General features: G+C 35.8%; 1 pseudogene; it reads right to left on the reverse strand.

Moving 5' to 3' along the window:
• Positions 1 to 22,536: 22,536 nt before the first annotated feature.
• Positions 22,537 to 22,950, reverse strand: LOC147404568 (putative protein phosphatase 2C 1 pseudogene; annotated as a pseudogene).
• Positions 22,951 to 25,944: the final 2,994 nt, after the last annotated feature.

Raw genomic sequence — 25,944 nt, forward strand, 5'->3', positions numbered from 1 at the left:
CAAGAAAAATCAAATGGTGTTGCTGAACGCAAAAATCAAACCTGAAAAGAAATGATGAATGTTGTGTTGATAAGTTATAGTTTACCCCATAATTTGGAGGGGGGGGGAGGGAGCAACCCTTTCAGTAAATCATATTCTTAATAAAATACCTCATAAGAAATTAGACTAAATTCCATATGAGTTATGGAAAGGTCGAAAACCATCTTATAAATATTTAAAATTGTGGGGGTGTTTAGCTTAACTAATGGTTCCTAACCCTAAAAAAGTTAAGATAGGACCAAAAATTTATTGGTTATGAACATAATAGTAGTGCATATCGATTCCTTGTGGACAAATATGAAATTTTTGATATTCATAAAAATACTATTATTGAATCAAGGAATGTTTCATTTTTTGAGAATATTTTTCCATGTAAAAATGTACAAGAAATAAGTTCTCGTAAAAAAACTTACGATACTATGATTACCAGTTCACAAGGTAATATATACCAAAAATCTATAGAAAATGAGGATGAACCTAGACGTAGTAAGAGAGCTAAAGTGACTAAGTCATTTGGTCTAGATTTTCTAATATTTTTGTTAGAAAATAAACCTCAAATTTTTAAGGAAGCCATGTCTATACCTGAAACACTTTATTGGACTGAGGCTATGAATAGCGAAATTGATTCAATTTTGCAAAATCACACTTGGGTATTGATGAATCTTCCACCAGGTAGCAAGCCTAAAGGTTGCGAATGAATTTTCAAAAAGAAGATGAAACCTGATGATTTCATAGACAAGTATAAGGCAATACTTGTTGTCAAAGGGTTCAAACAAAGAGAAGGTTTGGACTACTTTGACACATATTCACCAGTTATAAGAATAATTTTCATTCGAATGTTAATAGCTATTGCAGTGTTGCATAAGTTAGAAATACATCAAATGGATATTAAAATAACTTTTTTAAATGATGACTTAAACAAAGAAATTTATATAAAACAACCAGAAGGTTTTACTGTCAAAGGATAGGAAAGAAAAGTGTGCAGACTTCTTAAATCACTATATGGATTAAAACAAGCACATAAAGAATGGCATGAAAAATTTGACAGTGTAATATTGTCAAATGGTTTCAAAATAAATGAGTGTAACAAATGTGTATACGTTAAAAGTATTGAAAATGCTTATGTCATTATTTGCCTTTATGTTGATGATATGTTAATTTTAATAACTAACAAAAATATCATCAAATCAACAAAGAAAATGTTGACTAATAAATTTGAAATGAAAGACTTAGGTGTTGCAGATGTTAAACTAGGGATCAAAATTAGTAGAACGTTAGAAGGACTTGTCTTATCTCAATCACATTAAATTGAGAAAATGCTTAAGAAATTTAATCAATTTGATTATAGTCCTGTTAAAACACCAATAGAAGTTAATTTTCATTTTAAGAAAAATACTGGTGAGAGTATTTCTCAATTAGAGTATTCTCGTATAATTAGCAGTTTAATGTATCTCATGAACTGCATAAGGCCAAATATTGCATACTCAATTGGCAAAAGAAGTAGATGTACAAGTAATCCAAGATCAGATCAGTGGAAGGCATTAATTAGAGTTTTAAGATAGTTAAAATTTACTCTAAACTATGGGTTGCACTACACTAGGTATCCAGCGGTACTTGAAGGATATTGTGATACCAATTGGATATTAGATTCTAAAGAATGAAAATCCACAAGTGGATATATTTTCATACTTGAGGTGCAGCTGTTTTTTGAAAATATTCTAAGCAGATGTGTATAGCCCAATCCACTATGAAATCGAAATTTATAGCGTTAGATAAAGAAGGAGAAGAAGCTGAGTGACTTCGACATTTTTTAGAAGATATTCCATTATAGTTAAAACCCGTGCTCGCCATCTGTGTACATTGTGATAATCAAACATCGATAGTAAGGGCACAAAATAATATTTACAATGGTAAGTCTCGACATATTCATCGTAGACATAATACTGTTAAGCAGTTACTCTCAAATGAAATTATTTCCATTGATTATATAAAATCTAAAGAAAACCTCACGGATTCTCTTACCAAAGGTTTAACAAGAAAGCAAATATACTGCACATCGAGGGAAATGAGATTAAAGCCTACGCAAAAGGATTATAACAATGGTAACCCAACCTAGTTGACTATAAATCCCAAGATCTAGGTTTAATGGGCTAACTAGTTGTGTGTGACTTACCAGTAGCATTGAGAAGATAAACTCTCTTATCTACTCCTATGATGTAACGGTGCTACCTATAATGATTTTTTAGGATAAGTTTTTTTTTTTTAATAATGCCTATAACTTGATTCTCAAGTGGGGTACAGTAGGATACTCTTAATAGGAATCACCTATGTGAGTGTGAAGTTGGGTCGTTTCCATGAGAATTTATAAAGGCAAAAAATTCTCTATAACACTCATGAATTCAAGAATGTTCAGGCCCAAAATGAAAACAACCGTGAGAACCGACTATGTTAGGAAAGGAACTATGTGAATTCTATTGTCTTGATTTACACTTAAGGTTGAATAGTTCAAGACATCATGTTCACTATTTAGTTAGTAAATCTTATAGTTTTTACTAAGGAAGGTTCAAAGCCACATGCTACTTATCTCGATGCAATATCTTTCTTATTTGTACTTCTTTGTTTTGTTTTATCATCATTTTAGTCATCGTCATTTTCATTCATGTGGGAGATTGTTGGAAAAAATGTATAGTTTTTTTTAAATTTTTTATGATCGAGATGGTCTATTTGAGCTACAATTTAAGTGGATCCCACAATTTATTAGAGGCGAGACCACTTGGAAACTTATTCTTCTCCTTGAGGAGAATAATTTCATGTATTTAGTTGTCAAAAATCCATTTTGGGTGAATGACAAATCGACTTCTAACAACCCCTTAATTCCTATCAGAGAACCCCTCTTAATTTTGAAAGGGCACACCATTTAATTCATGAAGGACACACATTTTGATTTTGAAGGGGTATACCCCTTAATTCAGAGAGGAAACACCTTTTGATTTCCATGGGTGTTTGTTCGTTCTATAAGGTGAAAACGCATTCGATCCGCGGGGTGCGCGGATCCACTTTTGATTTTTGAGGTTTGGGAGTCGTCACCTAATTATTACGGTCTAGGAATTGAACATCAACTCTAAACATGTAAGGAAAACAACTAATCTACTAAAAAATATTGAGTCTGGGGATCATATTACGGGGTTGGAAGGTATTAGGCACCAATCCCGCCCGGCAAACGCCGATTTCTACTAAATCCCAAATAAAATTACATTTCTAGAAAGACCTAAATAATAATAAATAAAATAAAATATTTACTTTTACGAACGCAACGGTTTTGTTCCCTCAGATCTGATAGAACAGCTTCTTGTACAACATTCCTCGCTTCGTTCTGTCATCGGATTCGCTTCAGATCTCTAAGACAAGGTACCTCATTCTAAATTTTTTTAATTTTATTTATGAATTTTTGGGTGTTTTTGAAGGATTTCTAGGTATTTTTTGAGTTAAAATTGGGGTATGGATATTAGGTAAGGAGTTAGGACTTTAAAATTAAAGTTTATGAGAAGCTAGGAAAGTTTTTTGTCCTACTTTAAAACTTTCCTACTTTTCTTAGGATTTATTTTTTTATACGAAAATAGGTTGTAGAGACCCCTATTTATAATTTTTTAAGGTGCTTTTTAGATAAAGTTAGAGTTAGATTAGAATTATTATTTTAGATAGAGTTAGTATTTAATTATAACTACATTAGATAGTTTTAGAGTTTAATTATAATTACATTAGATAGTTTTAGAGTTTAATTACTATTAGATAGTTTTAGATTTTGACTAGAATTCTATTAGATAGTTTTAAAGTTTAATTAGTATTCTGTTCGATAGTTTTATAGTTTAATTAGAATTCTATTGGATAGTTTTATAGTTTGACTAGAATTATATTAGATACTTTTAGAGTTTGACTAGAATTCTATTAAGGTTAGGGTTTGACTTTGGTGTTATTAGATTGATTAGGGTTTTGATTTGAGTCTTACTTGATTGACTTTAATTGAAGACTTTGACTTAAGTCTTACTTGATTGACTTTAATTTTAGGATTTTGACTTAAGTCTCACTTGATTGACTTAATTTTAGGATTTTGATTTAAGTCTTACTTGATTGACTTGATTTTAGGATTTTGACTTAAGTCTTACTTGATTTTAGGATTTTGACTTAAGTCTTACTTGATTTTAATTAGGATCTCAATTTACATTAATTAATGTTTTAATTATTAATTTCAGAATTTTTAATTATTAAAATTATAAAATTACTGTTTTACCCTCGAAGATGACTTTTTGTATTTTAAGTCATTTTTCAATGTTCCAAGATGTTTTGAAATCGATTTTTCATAAGGAATTCGATGGGATTATTGGTTTGTGTCAATTTTTTGGTGTGAAATAGTTGTGAACTTTACGAGGGGTATTTTCGTAATTTTATCGAATTTTGTGAAAATTGGTGAAATGATTTATTTGATTTCGATTTATTATTTTATGTGTTTGAAAGGGTTTTCATAAGCGTAATGTAGGCTTTAGGGATGTTTTGAGGTTAGAGGTATTTTGGTAATTTGATCATTTTTTAGTGATTTTTATCGTAAAACTTCTTTTTATCTGAAAAATGATGATTTCTATGTTTTTGAAATTATATTTTCCTAGTGTAGTGCGATTTCTACTATTTTATTAGTTCGAGATACCTCATCCGAATTTTTGAAATACAATTGGTAACAAATAGAGCATTGAAATAATCATCTATCATTGGGAACCGTTGCGATCAGATTGACGAGTTGATTAATCTAGCCAATGCAAAAATGGGGTGTCTACACAAGGACATTTATTTTGATTTTGGGTTGTCTCTTAAGAGATACACCTTTTCTTTTCTAAGAGACATTATGTCTCTCTTAGAACCATCTTTTCCCAAGAGACACCTTGTCTCTTAAAATTCTATAAATAAGTCATTTCGACTTTAATTTTTCTAATTCAAAATTTTCTCTTCTTCTCTGCTGCTTTAACGTATTTGCATTCTAATTTCTTATCTGCATTCTTTGAGAGTACAAACTTAGCGTTTGATTTGCTAGACGTATAGATTGTAGTGCTGCATCTGCACGTGTGATCGTTGTATCCTGGGAAATAATTGTTTATTGATCCATGGGCACCAATTTGCTAGAACAAAATTGTCTTAAAGACATTGTGTTCAACTCAAGTCTTGGTCAATCTTTATTTTGTTCGATTATTGGGTATCTATCGAATAACAGAAACTAGAATCAACATGTAAGAAAAAAAAAAGTAAAGATGACCTACTTGAGAAATTATGGCTTTTACACTTAAAAATCCACTAATAACTCTACGATTAAAAATTTATTTTTGCGCAAACAAGCTCGATAAACTAGATTAAAGCATCTAAACCAGAATTTCAACAAAATTAAACTGAAATTACAGTGAAAATTAATAGATGTACCTCTTAAAAGGCTAAAACAAGGTAGGAAGAAGATTTGATTTGTATAAACACTAAAGATTTTTGGATTTGAAGCAAATGCAATGATGTTATTCGAAATTGAAGCAATCATAGAAACCCTAACCCTAGAAATTCATAATTCTGCGATTTGAAATAATTTCGTGGGTTTCAATTCGAAAACTTTAGAATTTGATGAATTTTGACCTCACCTCCTCAAACAATTAGCTGGTTTCATAGTGTTGAAAAAACTCTAAAACATGATTAGAGATTTCTATAGCTCCCCACCAAATTTTGATGCCAAAAAAGGGAATGAGAGAGCTATTGTTTGCGTTTCAACATAACCACCTCTATTTCAAACTCTTTCGGGGACTTTTCACAAATCTACCCCAATATGACTCCTTTTTTGTAAAGCATAATCAATCAATCTCTTTATTTTGTGAGGGAGAAATGCTAGAGAAGGTGAAAAACTGAAAATGAATGGAGCGAAGAAGAACAATAGCCTTGAATAGCCCGTCTGATTCACCAAACGACATCTTTATCAATTTTTTTAAAAAATTACTATATTACCCTCAATCGTTTTATTAAAAACGACAGCTTGCAACTGTCCAATAAAAATGACTGCTATATTCAGTCATTTTTAACGTCATATTGATGTCACAAATCTGTGTTTTTGACAAAACAATTGGCTATATCGGCATCACCATTGTTGTGGATAATGAGGGTGTCACACGATTGTTGAAATTGTTGCTGCTCTTGGTGCTCATATTGTTACCGAGTCTGTCGTAGCTGGAGAGGTCTCTCCCTCTCATGTGTGTGTGTGGATTGGGGTTGGTTGCCAACTGAACGACGTATGTGTGCAGCATGTACGAGTGGGGTATTGAGAAACATTTTCCTAACTAGCTTAGTAAAGATATGAGCAATCCAACTCCACAACCCTCTTGGTTTCTTCGAATAACTCAAATCCCAAAAAAATAAATCAAAAACCAATTATTTTCTGGCTTCCCAATTTTCACATAAATCTCAAACATAAAATTTAAATTCAACTGTGAAAAATAATTATTTTTTGAGATTTTTTTCCACATTCCATAGAATTTTATCATCTACAACACTCAAGTATTGGATCTTGTTTTTGGATGCCACAAGTTGAGCCCAAGGATCCTTAGTGAGGGTGAAATCCCTTCTAACGTAAAAAGGCTAGTTGGACTCTAGTGTATTTGCTTTGATATGGGAAAGCTTAGCCTGCGTTTGGATAGAGCTTCTTGACGACTTTTGCTCCTGCGGGGAGCTAGCAAACGTTTGGATAGATTTTTGCTTTTGCGCGGAGAGGTTTTTGCTCTTGCGGGGAGACGTTTTTTGCTCTTTGTTGAGAAGCTCCAAGGACCTGCTCTTCCGCGGAGAGGTTTTTTGCTCTTGCGGGGAGTGATTGAGCTTTTGCTCTTGCGCAGAGAAGTGTATCCACACAGGCCCTTAGCAATCAAATTATGCTTAATGATGATGTAACTCTCTTTGTACTATTCTTGATAGGTTCGATATAGTGATTGTACTGTAGTTGGCAATTTGGTATGGTGACATGAGGGCTACATGGTATTCTCTTCATCTATTAAAGAGAGAAAAATAATAGATCATAAATTAAAAATGTAGTCCATTTAAAAAAAAATTCTCAATATGGTAAAGGGAAACTTTTTCCTAACTAGCTTAGTAAGATTTTAAGCTTTACTAAGGTTCTTTTGCTCAAATGAATTACCACATCGGCAATCCAATACAACAACTCTCTAACTTTCTTCACAAAACTAAAATCCAAAAAACAGTTATTTTTTTCTTTATGGACGACTTTCGAACATCCACAAAACTCTTAGACTTAAAATTCAAATTCAATAATGGAAAAACATTTTTTTCGATTTTTTTAATTCAAAGTTCATAAAATTTTGTCCTCTACTACCCTAAAACATCGGATCATGTTTTTGGATTCCACAAGGTGAGCCCTTGGAGGCCACAAAGGTGAAATCCTTACTAACTTAGTAAGGCTAGCCACACTCTATGGTAAATTTACAAATTAAAGGAAATTTTTGTATTGTTATTGTAATTTTCCTTTTTTTTTTTTTCAATTTGTGGATGCATACTTAGAACCAATGTCTGTTTTCAAAATTTCTTTATTAGTCCCACATATTAAATATTAGGGCATGGTTTTCACAAATTTAGTTGGATTCGTACAATAATTTAGTGAATAATGGAAAATTAATCATCATGAACTACTACCCCTTTGCAATTTATATAAGTACAATGTCTAAGTTTAGATTAGGGGCAAAATTTTATTTATTTATTTCTATTTGATTCATTCTTGCATGCTTGATCCTCCTACTAGTAAGTTAACAAGAAGAAGTAGCTTAGTATTGGCAAACTTAAGAACGTTTTTTACATCATTCAAACTTTATTTTATTTTATTTTTATATTAGAAAAATGAATTCATTTGATGAAGATGAAGAAGCAACTGCCTTCGTGACAGTCAAAACAATAGTCTATATGATGATGGCAACAAGTGAAGCAACACAATTTGTAGATAGGGAATCTGCTAGGAATAAAGATGTTGAACGATCCCTAATATTAATGATAATGTACGAGGAATCTAATCAGAATTGTCATGAGATGTTACAAATGAATAGGGATATTTTCAATAAGCTATGTACACATTTACAGACCACAAGTATACATGATAGTCAGTTGGTAGGGGTGAAAGAACAATTAACAATTTATATGAATAGTTGGTCATGATGTAAGAAATCGTCATGTGAAATTTGACTTCATACAATCAAGAGAAACAGTTCATCGTCATTTTCACAACATGCTACAAGTTGTAACTAGATTGTCTAAATTTCTCTTAAAACTGGCGGATGCAAAATTTTCACCCCACGTGAGCAATAACACTAAATCAGGTATCATTAGTTTAAGGTAAAATAATTTTAAATGACAATTATTTATTATAAATTATTAATGATCGAACTCCAAATAGCCATATATGAAAAACTATGACTAATACAATATTTTTCCTCGTAGAATGGTGCTGGAGCAATTGGCGGTACCTTTATCCATGCTAAGGTCCTACTAGAAGATCAAAGAAAATATTACAACTGAAAGGGTAAGATTAGACAAGATGTCATTGTTTCGTGCTCATTTGACATGCATATAACATATGTGCTTGTTGATTGGGAGGGCTTTATGTATGAATGTAGACATACCATTTGGCAATCACCTGATCAAACAATTCATCATACTGATTATTGAGGATTCTTAATGATGAGCACAAAATATGAGAAGAAGTCAAAAGTTTGTGAGAGACTCTCTCCCGATTTTCTCCAACTCCTTCTGAATCCTCAAAGCTTCCAATATTTTCTATGATTCCTTTTTTCCCTTACGTTGGTATGATCAACATAGAAATTACGCAAACTTGAGACCACCACCATACTTCGACGACTTTAGAAAACACGTTAATAAATTCGACTCTGAGACATAGAAATAATCAAAACCCCGTCGAATGAAGTCTTTTGCAAAATTTTGATAAATTTCATAAAGGGACCAAAATAACCTTGACCCTCAATTCATACTTAAAAACTTCGCTTCGCTAGACAAACATGACTTCTGGACTTAAAATGATAATCTTAGGGCTGAGTGAAATCTTTCAACAATATTCAAACAAATCGATAAAATATGAGGACCCTGATGCCCAAGAAAACAAAATTTTCACATGAAATGAAGATATTCAAGTCACAATCGAAAAATCGAAACCCTAATTTGAAAACAAGAACTTAAAAAATCGAAATTAGATATTGAATCCTTATTGATCAAATTTCTAATTTTTCCTTATTGATCATCCAGAGTTGTGTACTATCCTGGGATGTACGGTAGGGACCACCAAACTCATACGTGGTATGGGACGCGTATGAGAGTGGAGTCACAACTGGAATTCGGGTTTATTCCTCTCTATCTTTACCAGTGAACTTGTAATGTAAAGGTGGTCGTATACGAATGGTTTGTATATTTGGGAATCACATGTACGCCTGATAGGCATAGACGAAGATGATTGGTCAGTGATCACTAACAATCTATAGTAGTCGAACGTTCTGCCACATCGAAAAGAGACCCATTGCTTACGGTCACGTCAAACGGCCAGCCTGAGCCGGATAAATGGTCAACCAAACGTGGTATGTGCAGCGACCGACCACAAAATCAGGAACTAAAAACCAGAGAAGAATTGTATCATGTCCCGACTGGGAGTGATCCAGTCGTGAATCCCAACTCTCTAATTCCAATACTCCACCATTGTGTATTATGTATCTATTGCTTATTTTGATATATAAAATGAAATGCACATTTAATGTTTCCATTTTATCAAATTAGATTTGTATAAAAAGAGAATGTTATAGTGAGTAATGCTGATTGATGTAATGTGAGTTTTAAAACGTTTAGTTGCTCATCCCTGGCTATATGTACCAGTTAATCGTAATTTCTTCTGTAAAACTTTGATTATTTTAAAATGATTCAGCATGCTTATTCATTCATGTTAGGAGGGGTTATTGGCAGAAATTGTTTGTTTCCCTACTGGGTAACCATTGTTACTCACCCTTTCCTTCTCCATTTTTTAGTTTCAGATCTGAAGCTTGGCAAAACAAGTGTAGAAAACGAACGAGGATCATCTGGTTGGTCAGATAGACAACCAGAGTCAGTCACCTGGTAAGTATTAGGGTTATACCCCCTAGTGGGTCGATTTGTCAAGGAATATAATAGATTTTGTTATGAGCGTCAGGACTTTTGTTAGAGTGAGAAATATTTGTAAAAATTCTGTATTCAGGTTATTCTTCCACACTCTGATCTTTCGTACGTTATTAGACGTATATAAGCTTCCGCTGTTATTATATTTTGTATATGTATGCAGGATTGTATGTCGTTTATCAGGTGCAGGTTGAACGCGTGCTAACATAAACAGAGGAGACCATGCCGAAATTTCGATGAACCACCTAGTACCTCGAGATCTGATATGGGAATTTGTGTTAGCGTTCGACGGGGCGCCATAAACATCTGAGCATAGTTCAGAGAAAACCCTCGGTGGTAACTGAGCATAATTCCGTGAAAACCCTCGGCGGTAACTGAGCATAATTCCGAGAAAACCCTCGGCGGCATCTGAGCATAATTCCGAAAAAACCCTCGGCGGTAACTGAGCATAGTTCCGAGAAAATCCTCGGCGGCATCTGAGCATAATTTCGAGAAAACCCTCGACAGCATCTGAGCATTGTTCCGAGAAAACCCTCGGTGGTAACTGAGCATAATTTCGAGAAAACCCTCGGCAGCAACTGAGCATAGTTCCGAGAAAACCCTCGGCGGTAACTGAGCATAATTCCTAAAAAACCCTCGGCGACTTTTGAACATAATTCCGAGAAAACCCTCGGCGGCATCTGAGCATAGTTCCGAGAAAACCCTCAGTGGTAACTAAGCATAGTTTCGAGAAAATCCTCGGCGGCATCTAAGCATAATTCTGAGAAAACCCTCGGCGGCATCTGAGCATAGTTCCGAGAAAACCCTCGGTGGTAACTGAGCATAATTCCATGAAAACCCTCGGCGGTAACTGAGCATAATTCCTAGAAAACCCTCGGCGACATCTAAGCATAATTCCGAGAAAACCCTCGGTGGCAACTGAGCATAGTTCCGAGAAAACCCTTGGCGGCATCTGAGCATAATTCCGAGAAAACCCTCAGTGGCATCTGGGCATAATTCCGAGAAAGCCCTCGGCGGCATCTGAGCATAGTTCTGAGAAAACCCTCGGCAGCATCTGAGCATAATTTTGAGAAAACCCTCGACGATATCTAGATGAGTAAAATAGAGACTAATGGAATAAATCTGGGAAAGAACAATTGAAAATGAATTTGGAAAAGAGTGGTTGGATCTGGAAATGAATAGATCTGAGACAGAATGAATGCCCTATCTCCTATGTGAGATTCAAAATGCTTTTGTTTGAACCTCGATATTTTATCCAAAAGTTTTATGAATTTAAAACCCGAGTTTTTATTTCTTTTGAACCTCAAAAGTTTTTTGAAAAACTGTTATCAAGAGGGTAACCGTAAGTTTGGGGTTTTCATTATCTTTTAGGATTAACATTGCTCAAAAACAAAATGCCCCTAGTTTGACAATGAACATGGCATTGAAGATAATTGAACACATCATGCAAAAATTAAAAAAATGCCCCTAGTATAAGAGGGAAAAGTTATATTAAAGAAGAAAGAAAATGCCCTTTGTATGAAGGTTTGAAATATTTGATTACCACAAGTGCAATAAAGACTCAACTTTTAATTTTGATTAATTTTATTAAGATTTTGAGTCAGGCTCAAGGGAACAAAATTATTTCCTTTCGAGACTTATCATAGAATTCACCCTTATCTCCCTTGGTTCACTCGGGAAAGTAAGAATTTTCAGATCGATCGTAGACAAGATACTTGTGGCTATGCCTGGTTTAAGCTAAGTATTGAACTTGATTATTCGGACTTCTGATGTTTCAGCTCGGACCGCTCTCATCTTGGGATCTTCTTCTATTTTTTTTTTGTTGCACTAACTTTTGCCTAGATCGCCTTTTCAGGTTTTCAATCTATCGAGCTTGCTCTAACTTTTGCTTAGATCACCTTTTCAGGTTTTCGATATAGTGAGCTTTTTTTTTTTGGCTCTGATTGTTGCCAAAGTTGTCCTTTCGGATTTTCAACCTTGCGAGCTTGCCTTAATTTTTGCCGAAGTCGCCTTTTTCAGGTTTTCAACTTAGCAGGCTTCATCATTTTTTTTTATCTTTTTTTCTTCTCCTCTGAATTTCTAGAGTTACTATCTGATCATGCTTTACTATCTTCCTTGACTTTTCGTACGGTACTCAAGAGGACTTTTATAGGTAAGCTTAGGACTGGATATAAAAAGAAAGGAATTTTGAGGCTCAAAAACCCAAATGTCCTTTGTGTGACATTTCCTTTTAAATTGTTTTCTTTTTCCTTAAATTTTCATCCCCATTTTGGATTTCTTTTTCTTTTGAACATTTTTTTATATTTATTGTCGGGGAATCTATTTTTTTATTTTGATGTGATCGGGCCTGAAGTAACTTCTCAGGTTGCCTACGTACTCCAGATTTTTGGGATCAGACCAAAACGTAGTTCAAATCCTCCCTCCCCTAGGTTAGGTGATCGGGCTTAGAAAGAAAAAAGCCTAATTTTTCTTTTTGAAAAAACTGCAAAGAGGTTGAGAACGGATATGTTGAACTAGGTAACTAGGTAATATAAGGATTGATTCGGCCAAAGATGGCCTCCTTAAATGTAGTACCATTTGATTTGGTCAAGGTTGGTTGGTTCTGGTAATTCGATTCCATTATGATCTTGAAGCCTGACAACTTTTCCTGGTAGTATTTCCTTGACGATGAACGGACCTCCCCAATTTGGTTTGAACTTCCCTCTAGGATCAAAGATAGGTGCCCGATTCCCTTTGAGTACTAAATCCCCAACTTGTAAGTGACTGGCCTTGATCTTTTTGTCAAACGCACGAGCGACTCTTCTTTGATAAGCTTGAACGTGATACAAAGCTCTTAGTCATTTTTCTTCAATCAAACTTAATTCTTCATACCGTTGGCGAACCCAATCTGCTTCTGACAACTGACTTTCTAATAAGGCCCTGAGAGACGGAATTTCCATTTCAACTGGCAAGACTGCTTCCAGGTAATATACTATAGAGTAGGGAATAGTTCCAGTGGAAGACTGTATTTGAAGTACGACACTCCCATAGTGTGAATGGTAGCTTTTCTGACTAATCTTGGTGTGATTGACACATTTTCACAATAATTATCTTGAGACTCTTACGAGCTGCTTTAACTGCTCCATTAGTCTGAAGGCGGTAAGGAGATGATTTGTGGTGTGAGATTTTGAACTTTGAACACAATTTGATAACCTCAGCTTTGAAGTGTGACCCGTTATCAGAGATCAACTCCGAAGGTACCCCGTATCGACTGATGATATTCGTTTGAATAAACTTTACAATTCGAGACGCAGTGAGGACAGCATAAGAGGCAGTTTTGACCCATTTGGTAAAATAATCGATGGCAACTAGAATGTATTCATGCCCGTTTGATGCCTTAGGCGATATTTTACCAATAATGTCAATTCTCCAGACTGAGAATGGCCATGGTGAAGTCAGACCCACTAATTGAGATGGTGACACATGTATAAGGGTCACATGTATTTGGCATTTATGACAGGTTTTGACCATGAGATGACAATCTGTTTCCATCGTGGGCCAGTAGTATCCTTGTCTTATAATTTTCTTAGCTAACATTTTCCTACTCATGTGAGGGCCACATTCTCCTGAATGTAGTTCAATAATTATTTGTTCAGCTTGATCTTCATCAACACACGACAAATGAATCCCATCATAAGACCTTTTGTATAAACTTCATACTCACAGGATGAATTGAGATGGTAATCTTAGTAGGGTTTGTCGTTCCTTCCTCGATGCTTCTTTAGAAAATTTTTATTTTTCCAATACTCTCTTTATTCTGTGTACCATGGCTTTCCATCGGGTAGTCGAGTAGTAATGTTGATCTGATGGTAATATGCGGGTTTGTCTTTGACTTCAACAGTGATCGGCCTCAATTCCATGCTAGGGGTAAATGGATCATTAAAGATAAAGTTGCTAAGGAGTTAGCAAATCTGTTATCCTCCCTTGACAAGTGTTGGAACAGGACAACTTTAAACTTACTGACTAAGTCTAACAAATACTCATAATAAGATTTCAACTTTTCATCCCTAGTTTTCCATTCTTCCAATGATTGATGTATGACTAAAGCTGAATCCCCAAAAACTTCAATTTCTGTAATGCCCAGGTTCAAAGCAGCTTCGAGCCCCATGATGCACGCCTCATATTCAACCGTGTTATTCATGTTCGAAAAGGCTAATTTAATAGCAATAGAAATGTGGCATCCTTCCGGAGAAAACATGACTGCCCCTATTTCATACCCATTTTGATTGGCGGCTCCATCAAAGTACAACTGTCATGTTTGGTTCTGCGGTTCTTCTTTAACGTGCAAGATGTTCTCATCTAGGAATTGATCGATAGGCCTTATTCCTTCTACTACAGGGTGATCTACCAAGTATTCTACTACAGCTCTCCCTTTGATAGATTTCTGTGTAACATGCGTGATGTCAAATTTTGATAGCAACAATAACCATCGTGCGGTTCTCCCTGTCAACGCTGACTTCTCGAAAAGATACTTGAGAAGATCCATCCGAGATAACAGGATAACTGAATGAGATAGCATATAGTGCCGAAGTCTCTGAGTAGCCCATACCAGTGCTAAGCAGGTTTTTTCCAAGGATGAATATTTTCGTTCATACTCTAACATCTTCTTGCTGATGTAGTAGATGGCCCTTTCTTTACGAATATCTTTGTCATACTGTGCAAGCATGCATCCCACAGCTTCTTCGGTAACTGACAGATAAAGAAGAAATGGTTCACCCGGTGTGGGTGGAACCAAAATAGGCGAGTTTAAGAGATACTCCTTGACTTGGTCGAAAGCCTTTTGACATTGCTCGTTCCAAACTGTTTTTTCATTCTTTTTGAGAAGCTTGATAATAGGTTCATAGACGTTGGTGAGTTGAGCGATGAATCTGCTAACATACTGGATTCTGCCCAGAAAATCTCGAATCTTCTTTGCAGTCTCAGGTGGCGGTATCTCTTGGATAGCTTTAATCTTCACAGGGTCTACTTCGATCCCTCTTTGACTGATCACAAATCCCAATAGTTTTCCAAAAGTTATTCCAAATACGCATTTCTGCAGGTTGAGGCGGAGTTGGTACTTTTGAATCCTTGTGAGAAACTTTTCTAACGCAATAACGTGCCCCAATCGTTCCTTAGATTTGACTATCATATCATCTACATAGACTTCGACTTCCTTGTGTATCATGTCATGTAGTAAAGTCGTGGCTGCTCTTTGATAGGTGGCTCTAGCGTTCTTCAAACCAAAAGGCATGACATTGTAGCAAAAGATTCCCCACTGTGTGATGAACGACATTTTTTGCATATCTCGAGGATCCAACTTTATCTAATTGTACCCTGAAAATCCATCCATGAAGGACAACAAAGCGTGCCCAACTGTACTATCTGCTAGGACATCTATATGTGGTAAAGGAAAACTATCTTTTGGGCTTGCTTTGTTTAGGTCACTAAAATCCACACACATCTTGACTTTTCCATCCTTTTTCGGCACTAGGACGACATTGGCAATCCACTTAGGGTATTCTACTACTTCTAAAAATCCAGCGTTAATTTGCTTTGTAACTTCTTCTTTAATTTTCAAAGTCCATTTCGGCTTTATACGTCGAAGTTTCTGTTTGATTGGTCGAGCATTAGGATATAACGGAATCCGATATTGAACAATATCTGTGCATACTCCCGGCATATCCTCGTAAGACCACGCGAACACGTTTTTAAACTTTATGAGCAAGTCTACTATCCCTTTGTGTTCATTGGGAGATAAAGTGACCCCAATCCGAATTTCTTGAGGAATTTCTTTTGTTCTGAGGTTGATAACCTCTACTTCCTCTATTAGAGGTTGAGCCCGACATTCATCTTCTTGTTCAGGTAATTTGATTATTTCAGGGGGAGGTTCTTCGTCAGAAGATTCTCCCTCCGAAGCCAGATTATTAGTCAAATTGTTATTGCGCTCGGGGTAATCAAAAATTTCTTTCATCTCATTAAAAAGAGATGGGGTAACAGGACTCATTGCAGACTTGACAGACTTACTTGACTCAGCAGGAAAAACAGACTTACTAGAAATAACAGACTCAATAGAAACAACTAACTTACTCGACTCAACAAAAATAAAGGACTCAACTGGCATGTAAGACTGAATAGGACTAATGGGACCGACAGACCCAGCCTTGACATGCAACACAAGACTAATTACATGATAATTTGAGAGACACCCAACAACGAGTTTGATTATAGACTGAGGATTCGGGATCCCCTTCTCAACTGACAATACTAGGACACTATGGTCTTCAATGAATAGCTGATCAATGTTGAGGGAGTCCAGATCGAGCTGGCAATCTTCAACTTTCTTCTCTTTAACTTCCATGCTTGCTTCCTTTTCAAGCCATTCCATGCCAAAGAAGATTTCAAACCCCGACAAACGAGTACCTATGATGTGATCAATGAACGGCTTTGGGAACCTACAGTAACAGAAGTCTTCTCATTCTTTCACAAAATAACCATTGAGGGTTTTTCGATAGGACTTCATTTTAATGAGATCCGTGGTGCGCCTTTGCTTTTTTGTAATGGCCTTGTCCCGTTTTGTCTTCCAGTATTGAGCCCAATCTTCCTTAGTAGGCTTATATCCTAGTCCGAATGTGCCGATGACCTCTTTAATCACTGGTGTCTCTTTAATACCTTGCTGCTTGCGACCTAAGCCCATACAAGGGAATAATCTCATTTTCTTGAATATATTGGCCATGTAGCAATTAGAGGTATTTTCCATTGGAAAATATTCTTTCATAGCTTGATCCCATTAGACTGAGCATATCTTTTCAAACTCGAACCCACTAAGCTCTACTTCCTGTTGTTCTGGTTGAATCTCAAGCAACGGCTCATCCATAGCTTTAGAACTGTTTATAATCCGTACAATTTCAGCATCTCCATAGAGAGTAATCACTAGTCCATCCTTAATAAACTTGACCTTTTGGTGCAGCGTGGAAGGGATAGCTTTGATCTGGTGTAACCATGGTCTCCCTAACAGTAAATTGAAAGAGGACTGGATATCAATGACCTGAAATTTCACAAGAAATTCAGCTATGCCTGTGGACAATTGAAGGTGCAAAATTCCCAGTACATCCCTCTTGGTGTTATCATAGGCCCTAACACCTTGATTAGTAGGCTTGAGATCTTCAGCCTTAAACCCGAGACAAATAGCCATTTTCAGTGGGCAAACGTTCAGTGCACTCCCGTTATCGATCAAAACCAGAGGTACCCTCATCCCGTTACAGTCAACTGTAATGTGCAACGGCTTAATGTGGCTTGCCCCTTCTTTTGGGAGATCTGAGTCTGAGAAGGATAGGATATTCTCTACGTAAGTTGTCCCTACTATACTGGCCAGCTGATCTGGAGAAGTATCAAGGGAGACTTGGGCTGTGTTTAGTGTTTTGAGAACAGCCTCCCTATGAGTAGTGGAAGCCTCACGAGTAAATCCCATATTGAGATATTGGCCCCTGATTTTTTCAACTGCTTGATCACGGAGTTATCTTCTTCGATGCTTTCCTTAGTGAGATCTTCTCTTTCTTTTCTTGCCAGGGTTACAAGATTATCAACACAGAGTTCTTGTGGCTTAAAAACTATTTTCTCTCGAGTCATATGTCTAACTTCATCACAGGAGAGAGGGAAGGGCTCATCTTCTTCAATCAACAAGTATGGATCTTCATAGGTCAAAAGTACAGGGCTTTTCAGGTTCATCTGCGCCAACAGGTAACTAGTGAATGCGGGAATATTGTAGCGAGGTGGGGATAAACAATACGTATCATCCGAGGTTAAATCAAATGGTTCATAGTTTGTGGTGAAAACCTCGTCAGTGAAGGCTATCCCGGCAAGGGGGTTACTAGGCGGTTTAACTTGGATTGGATGGATGAGAGAAACAGGGTCGAATAGTAATGGTATGTGAGAAACCATGTTTAGGGTTGATGGAGGTTGATAAGTAGGTAGTGGATTAGTGGTGACATTTGGTGGGCTAGGGATTGTGACCTTTTTGTTTTCAATAAGGTTTTGAATGGCATAGCGCAATGTGATACATCGACCCGTGTGATGGCTAGGGTTTTGATGGAACTCGCAGAACAAGTTAGCATTGTGTCCAGCTGGCAAGGGATTAGGTAAAGGTCGGGGTTGGATAGGGGTAAGAAGCCTTTTTTCATCAATTTGTGAAACGCTACAGTGAGACTCATCCCTAGATTGGTAAACTGACACAGAGTACGAGGTTGACTTGGGTGAACCTAGTTATTAGTCCGAGCTGGGGGTTGAGTTGGGGTAGCTGACGTATTGGCTATGTAGACGTGGTTGGTACTAGGTTTGGGAACATATGGTTTCTTAGATTTGTTATCTGAGGGGTTAGAAAGAACCCCAGAGGCAAATGCATCCTCGAGTTAACTTCCAGCTTGTAGTAGCGACTCAAAAGTAGGGAGATATTGGGCCACTAGGTGCTGAACATATCCTTGTGAAAGGTTCTTTACGATAATCACTACTTGTTCCTTCTCCGAAGGTCTATCCCACATTTGAGTAGCCTTGGCCTTTTAGTGACCAATGAAATCAGTGAATGTCTCCCCATTTTTCTGTTTATTTACTTTCAAATCCCTTCTTGAAGTCTCAATTTCGGTACTGTAGTTATACTGATGCCAAAAGGCCTTTGACATGTTCTCCAATGTACCCACAGTAACTGGATCTTGAGACATTAGCCAACGTAATGCTGATCCTGATAAAGTTCTTTGGAACAATAATGTCATCTGTTCGTCGCTGAGCCCCACAGTGTGCATGTTGGTAACATACACCGTAAGATGTGTTTTCGCACACCCTGTCCCACTGAACTTGTCCATTTCAGGCATCACAAACTTCTCTAGCAAATGGATTCTAGGGATGCGGTTCAGAGCTTCAATGCCTGCTGCAATTTCATCAATACCCTTTATACTTTTTATAGCTGACTCCAATTGAGACATTCTATTAGATAATGCTAGATTTTCATCAACATACTTTTCGTCTCCGTCGAGTTCGAAGACTTCACGTGGACGTTTCTTTTCAACCTTTTTTTCCTTTGGGTCATCTAGAGGATTTTCCGTCTATTCCGAGGTCTGTTCTAACACTTCCACTTTGCCTTTTATACTGTTGATATCATTGGCAAATGCTGCCAAGATCTTACGGATCTCTATGAGCTCAGATTCTGACGTCATTTCTACTTGTTGACTTGGTACTGTGGCTCATTATAACTGACTGGACTTACGACTCCAACTAGGAGGAGGACGCTTGAGTTTGGGCGCAATGATAATCCTATATGACCCCATCAAAGGTAGATTTAGTCAATTTCAGTATTACCCCCTTGATAATATTTTAAATAAACCCTGAGATTTTATTGAATTCTGTGCACCAATCCATAAATCAATTCATCCGTTCAATGGTTGTTCAGAAGGAAAATAATTTTATTGCACTCTTGAAAATTATTGAAAAATAATGTTTTTATTATATAAAATTTTTCACAAATCTTATTATTTTTTGCAACATATTTTGGTAATTTTTCAAGGCCCATGCAAAAATAGATTTTTTGTAAAAATCATATTTCAAAAAAATTTCATGCAAAAATAGATCTTTTGTAAATCATTTCCTTCATCTTCTTTTCGTTTTGGAAAATATTTTTTCTTTAGAAAATATTTTTCATTTGGAAAACACTTTTCTTTTGAAAAACATTTTTCTTTTATTAAAATGGATTAAAACCCGAATTAGAAAAGAGTTTGAATTCCATTTTGATTCAAATGGATCGGCCCATAATGATCGTTGGATCGAGATGGATTGGGTCATTATGAATCATTGCAAAAAATGGATTCTTTATTGGGTTGGTGCACCCATTTTGATTTTCAAAAACAACATTTTTGATCCTTAAGGACAATGATACACTCTGATCTCATCATTCACATCATTCACATACACTCATCAATCAAAAGGTTCTATTTAATAAACAACCCGGGAACACCCACGATAAGTTCGAGTCGTGACCTAAAGGGAAGGTTCCTAGACTCGGAGCTTACTACGTGCAATGCATTTTTATCTGGTCACCCTTGCCCAAGCACACATATATACCTCTCGATACGTGGTAACTTGGTTTGATATACCGTATATGTGATAATCTAAAATCTCAACTCACTTCTCTGAAGTCAAAAACAGCCAGTTTGATCTCCAGTTGAGAGGTGGCGCACAATGTTGAGTAAGGGCCCACTTAAATACCTCTCATCTAGAATAGATGTAGTTTATCCCCCTCGTACAGTAGGGTACAGTGGGGCAGGATCTCGCTTAGGCATCGGTTTTGACCAAGAAGTGCAATTGATATACTTAGATTATCTTTATATACCTATGGGTACGAGTCAAGAGTTGTACCTTTCATAAATGGTTTGGCATCCCACGAGGAGACCAATCACGTACTAGTACTACGTTGGCAATCGGAACATGTGACTGTATGGCTCACAATATGTCAAAGGCTCAGGTCGCTCCAACCTGGGTGCATCAATATACCTTTCAGGGTTACTTGATCAGACGGTACTGATGTCCCAGTTTGATATACCCTAAGGTACGTGACTCGAGTTGTGGTTTTCATAATGACGTCGCATCTCCGAAGAGACCGGGTCACACACTAGTACCACGTTGGCTATATGGGACGTGCAAACGTGCAAAACAGTAAACGTGCATGTGATGTGTGCAAAACAGGGTGGGGTGTGCCCGAGGCTTTTTTTCAGATAAATAGGCCCATGGGCCAAATCGCAATACCAAAATATGGATATTAGAAAAATATGATCATATATCACAAATATCCAAAAGCATCAGAATCAAGATCAAGGTATGCACATCAAATATATATATATATATATATATATATATATATCAATTAAGATCATGACATATCAGATGAACAATTAATCGGGATAACACAAGAATAATCAATCATTGCGGTAGGCACAGGAAAAATCTTTTTTTTTTTTTAATTTTTTTAGATACATACTTGGCAAACTTTTTTGTTGAATTTTTAATACAAAATTCCCTTACTTTATGAAGTTTGCTGCACAACAAATTTGTGAGTGAGAACACTAGCTACCTTAACTAACTAAGATAGATTTGAAACCTTACTAAGGGTTATTGAGTTCACGTGGACCATCACATCGACACATCCATATCACAACCTTCTACGTTTCCCGTAAAAAGTTTAGGATTGAAAAATTAAAATTCGACAATAAATTCCTCTTTTTAAAAGCTTAAACTTGAGATTTTGAAAGTGAACGGCTATCGCAATTCGAAGTTTAAAAAAATTTTGTATGTTTTTTTTGTTTTTGTTTTTGTTTTTTTTTTAATCTTTAAGAAAAACTCTTAAAATTTCTTCCTCCACAAACTCGTGATATCAAATCGAAAATTTTTCACTTTTTCGGGTGCCACTTGATTTCTCAATACCACTTAGTAAGAAAGAAATCTTACTAAACTTGTAAGGTTAGCCTTACTAACGATCTTGTTAATTAACTAATCAAGGAGTGGGACCCATATTTTTACAAATGATTTGGCCACCTAAAATACCCTAATTAAATAACAATCTTTTGCTTTTTACCAGATGTAGGCCCCACTAGTAACAAAAATAATGGAGTAAAGCTTTACTCCAAATAATCGGGTCCCACCCAAATTTTTTTTTTTTAAGTAACTTCATAAAGTATGGGAGCTTTTTAGTGTTAAAAAGAAAACATAAAACTTAGTTCTGCCAAGCTCCTTTTTTTTTTAATTTTTTAGATAACAAAAAAATTGCCAGTGGATCATGAAAATCCAAATGGCTCACCCAGGAGAAGGTCTTAACAGTTTGACGGTCATGATGAGAAAGAAAAATGACCGGATGAAAACCCCTGACCAATTCTTTTATGAGCATGATGAGATAAAAACATTAACCTTGACCGAGTAAGACTCAGTTTTGGCCCAGCTCAGAGCAATCATAACCAGTGGACTGATGTATCGTATAAAATCTAATCCCTAAATCCCCACACTTTGGATTTTTGAGGTTCAATTAGAAAGAAAAAATTAACTCAGGAGTTGAGCTTCTTACCAGGAAATCAAGGAAGTTGAACAAACGAGTTGACCCAGATTACACCTTCCAAACCTAACCGGTTCTGATCATCATCTGTTACTATCTTCACCCCACTTTCTTTATCTTCAACTTGCATTCTGTTTGGATCATCAATTTTCGAAGTTGGGTATTTGTAATTCCACTCATGACAGCGGATTCAACTGATGAACGGGTGGGAGTTGAGGCCTCAATCTTGACCACACATCTTCATTGCTTAATACGTCCCACACCCCATCTGATGCAAGCACAATGAATTGATCCCTCTCTGTGAGTACACTATGAGAAAACTCAGGCATAGATATCACTCCATAATCCCTCAAACAGAAATCTCCAAACACCCTAGCCATTGTTAACCCGGATGCATCATCAAACGGTAACCAAATCTTACACACTTTGGTTTCATCTTGGAGCGCAAAGACCATTCTTTTACAGCTTTTAATCCATTCAGATTCCCTCGGCAAGTCAGGTTTCAGATCAACTGTTAATTGTACTACAATCATGGGGTCACTGTCGTCTTTAAATCCCACCATCACTTGAGAATCTCCAATGTTTCCCATTCTTTTAGATCTTTAGGATCGATGTTTCGAGTAACCTCTGTAACTGCGTCAGAGCATGGTTGCATGAATTCACTAATGATAAGATGAAGCTGTTTATGCTTTATTATTTCTCGAATAGATTCCATATAGATCTCTCATCCGATATCTTGATCCAAGAACTCCCTGAATGTTCTTCTGTTAGCTGCCATGGTTCTTCACTAATATCCATTCTTCCTCCCTCTCTCTCTCTCTCTCATCAGAAATCAAAATTTTTTTCTTTTAAGTATTAGTGGCTCTATGGGAGAATGAAACCAATCAGCTTGATAGTTTCAATTGACCGGTCTCTTTTCGAAGACGATGAAGCTGGGTCTAAGCCGTTTGGGAAGATGGTGTGGCAATAAGAGATAAAACAGATTTTATCCATAATACACCACTCATACCCTCAACGTTGCTGTTTAAGATGGTGTGAAAATTGAAAACTGTGACATTACTCATGGCATACCAACCCAAACATCACATTGTTGCTGCCAACAGATGCCAAAAACTCCTTTTTATTTTTATTTTTTATATATCAATTTTTCTTGCTGTCAACGACAGCACAGTTCTCTTATCAAAACAAATTGATCATAAAAAATAAAAAATAAAATTGTTACACACCTACCAAAATAAATAAAAAGTTTAATTTTTTTTTATTTTTTCCTTAAAAAAGAAAAAAAAAACGTCTAAGGATAGATCATCACATGCCTAATAAAATAAAATAAAACGATAATCTCCCTATTTCAACGACTATTAATCCGTTCCTAATAACACCAACTTTTAAAATTTTGCATTATTTAGGGTTACCCTAAACGACCTTCAATTGAACCACAAAGATAATGCTTAATTGAACCACAAAAATAATATGCCAAAATATCAAACATTCGAAGTCCAAATGCATAGTCAATAATCGAACAAAAAATAATAACGAATAAATAAAATAAACAACTAAACAAACAAAACATTCTAGGTCGCTTTAGCAATGCTCCCATACTTGGGGTTTTTCAAGTTTGATCCTCAAAGTCCCCAGTGGAGTAGCCACTGAAAGCGCCCTCGATCCGCGGAGTGGGCAGATCCGCTTTTGATCCTTGAGATTTGGGAGTCGCCACCTAGTTATTACGGTCTAGGAACCAAACTGACTCTAAAAAAGGTAAACATTACTAATCTACGAAAGAAAAAAAAGGTCTGGGAATCACGTTACGAGGTTGGAAGGTGTTAGGCACCAACTTAGCCCGGTCAAAGTCGATCTCTACTAATTTTTTAAATAAATTACATTGCTAAAACCTAGATAATGAAAAAAAATTAAGAAATTATACCTTTCCGAAGACAACTTTATCGTTCCCTCAGATCTGATTGAGTAACTCCTTGTATAGTACTTCTCACTTCGTTCTGTCTCCTGATCTGATTTCTGATCTCCGAGGTAAGGTATCTCTTTCTTAGATCTGGGTTCTTTAAATTTTTTCTATGAATTTTGGGATATTTTTGAAGGGCTTCTAGGTGTTTTTCAAGTTAAAATCGAAGTATGGGTGTTAGGTAAGGAGTTGAGACTTCAAAACTAGGGTTTATAGGAGGCTAGGGAGACTTTTTGACCTACTTCTTTTAGGGTTATGATTTGATACGAAAATAGGGTGTGAGGACCCCTATTTATAGATTTTTTTAAGGGTTGATTTAGATAGAATTAGTGTTTAATTATAATTATTTTAGTTAGAGTTATATTTTAGTTAGAATTTTTTAGGTAGAGTTGTATTTTAATTAGAATTATTTTAGGTAGAGTAATATTTTAGTTAGAACTCTATTAAATAGAGTCATTATTTAATTGTAACTCTATTAGGATTTTGACTTTTGATCTTATTTGATTGACTTTAAGATTTTGACTTTAGTCTTAATTGATTGACTTTAAGATTTTGACTTTAGTCTTGCTTAATTGACTTTAATTTTGACTTTAGTCTTACTTGATTGACTTTAATACCTTGAATTTATTCTTGCTTGATTGAATTTAATTTTTTGGAGAACCCCCCTCTATTATATTTTTAATTCTTTAGACCCCCAAATGGAGGGGTCCTTAAAGAAATATCTTGCGAACCCTCAACAATTTTGCCTGAAAGCCTGATTGATCGATTTTTTTAGTTCAAAATTTTAAATTAATTTCATTAATGTCTCACTTTAATTATTTAATATTTTATTTATTAATTTTAAAAATTTTAATTATAAAAATTATAAAATTACCATTTTGCCCCCGGAGAAGACTTTTCGCGTTTTAAGTTGATTTTTAATGTTCTAAGATGTTTTAAATCGATTTTTCGTAAGAAATTCAATGGAAATATTGGTTTGTGTTATTTATAAAATTTTTATGTGAAATGGTCGTGAACTTTATAAGGGGCATTTTCGTAATTTTTTCAAATTCTGTTAAAATTGACGAAATGATTTATTTGATTTCGATTTGTTGTTTTATGTGTTTGAATGAGTTTTCTAAGCGTAACGTAGGCTCTAGGGATATTTTGATGTTAGGGGTATTTTGGTAATTTGATTAATTTTTAGTGATTTTTATCGTGAAACTTTTTTTTGTCTGCAAGATGATGATTTCTATGTTTCTGGGGTCATATTTTCCTAGCGTAGTGTGGTTTCTAAGGTTTTGTCAGTTCGATATATCTCATCTATATTTCTGAAACATATCTGGTAACAAAATAAAGCATTGGAATAAACATCCATCATTGGGAACCGTTGCTATCGGGTTGACGAGTTGATTAATCAGGCGAATGCAAAAATAGGGTGTCTACAGGTACCTCTCATCCTAGTTGAAATTTTCTCAGGTTTAGATGCCATAAAAAATGGTGAGCGGGAAAGCTTCAAAGGAAGCCCCTACTTACTCTATATGTGGCTTTGTGATCATCTCAAAATCGTAGATGTTCCCTCAAACCTCGAATATGGGCCAGAACACTTTTCCTAGAAAAATCTATTAGTGCGTCACAACTCAGTCAA

The sequence above is a fragment of the Akebia trifoliata genome, chromosome 4 (assembly GCF_017979445.1).
Source record: "Akebia trifoliata isolate Shusen 1 chromosome 4, ASM1797944v1, whole genome shotgun sequence".
Taxonomy (NCBI): Eukaryota; Viridiplantae; Streptophyta; class Magnoliopsida; order Ranunculales; family Lardizabalaceae; genus Akebia; species Akebia trifoliata.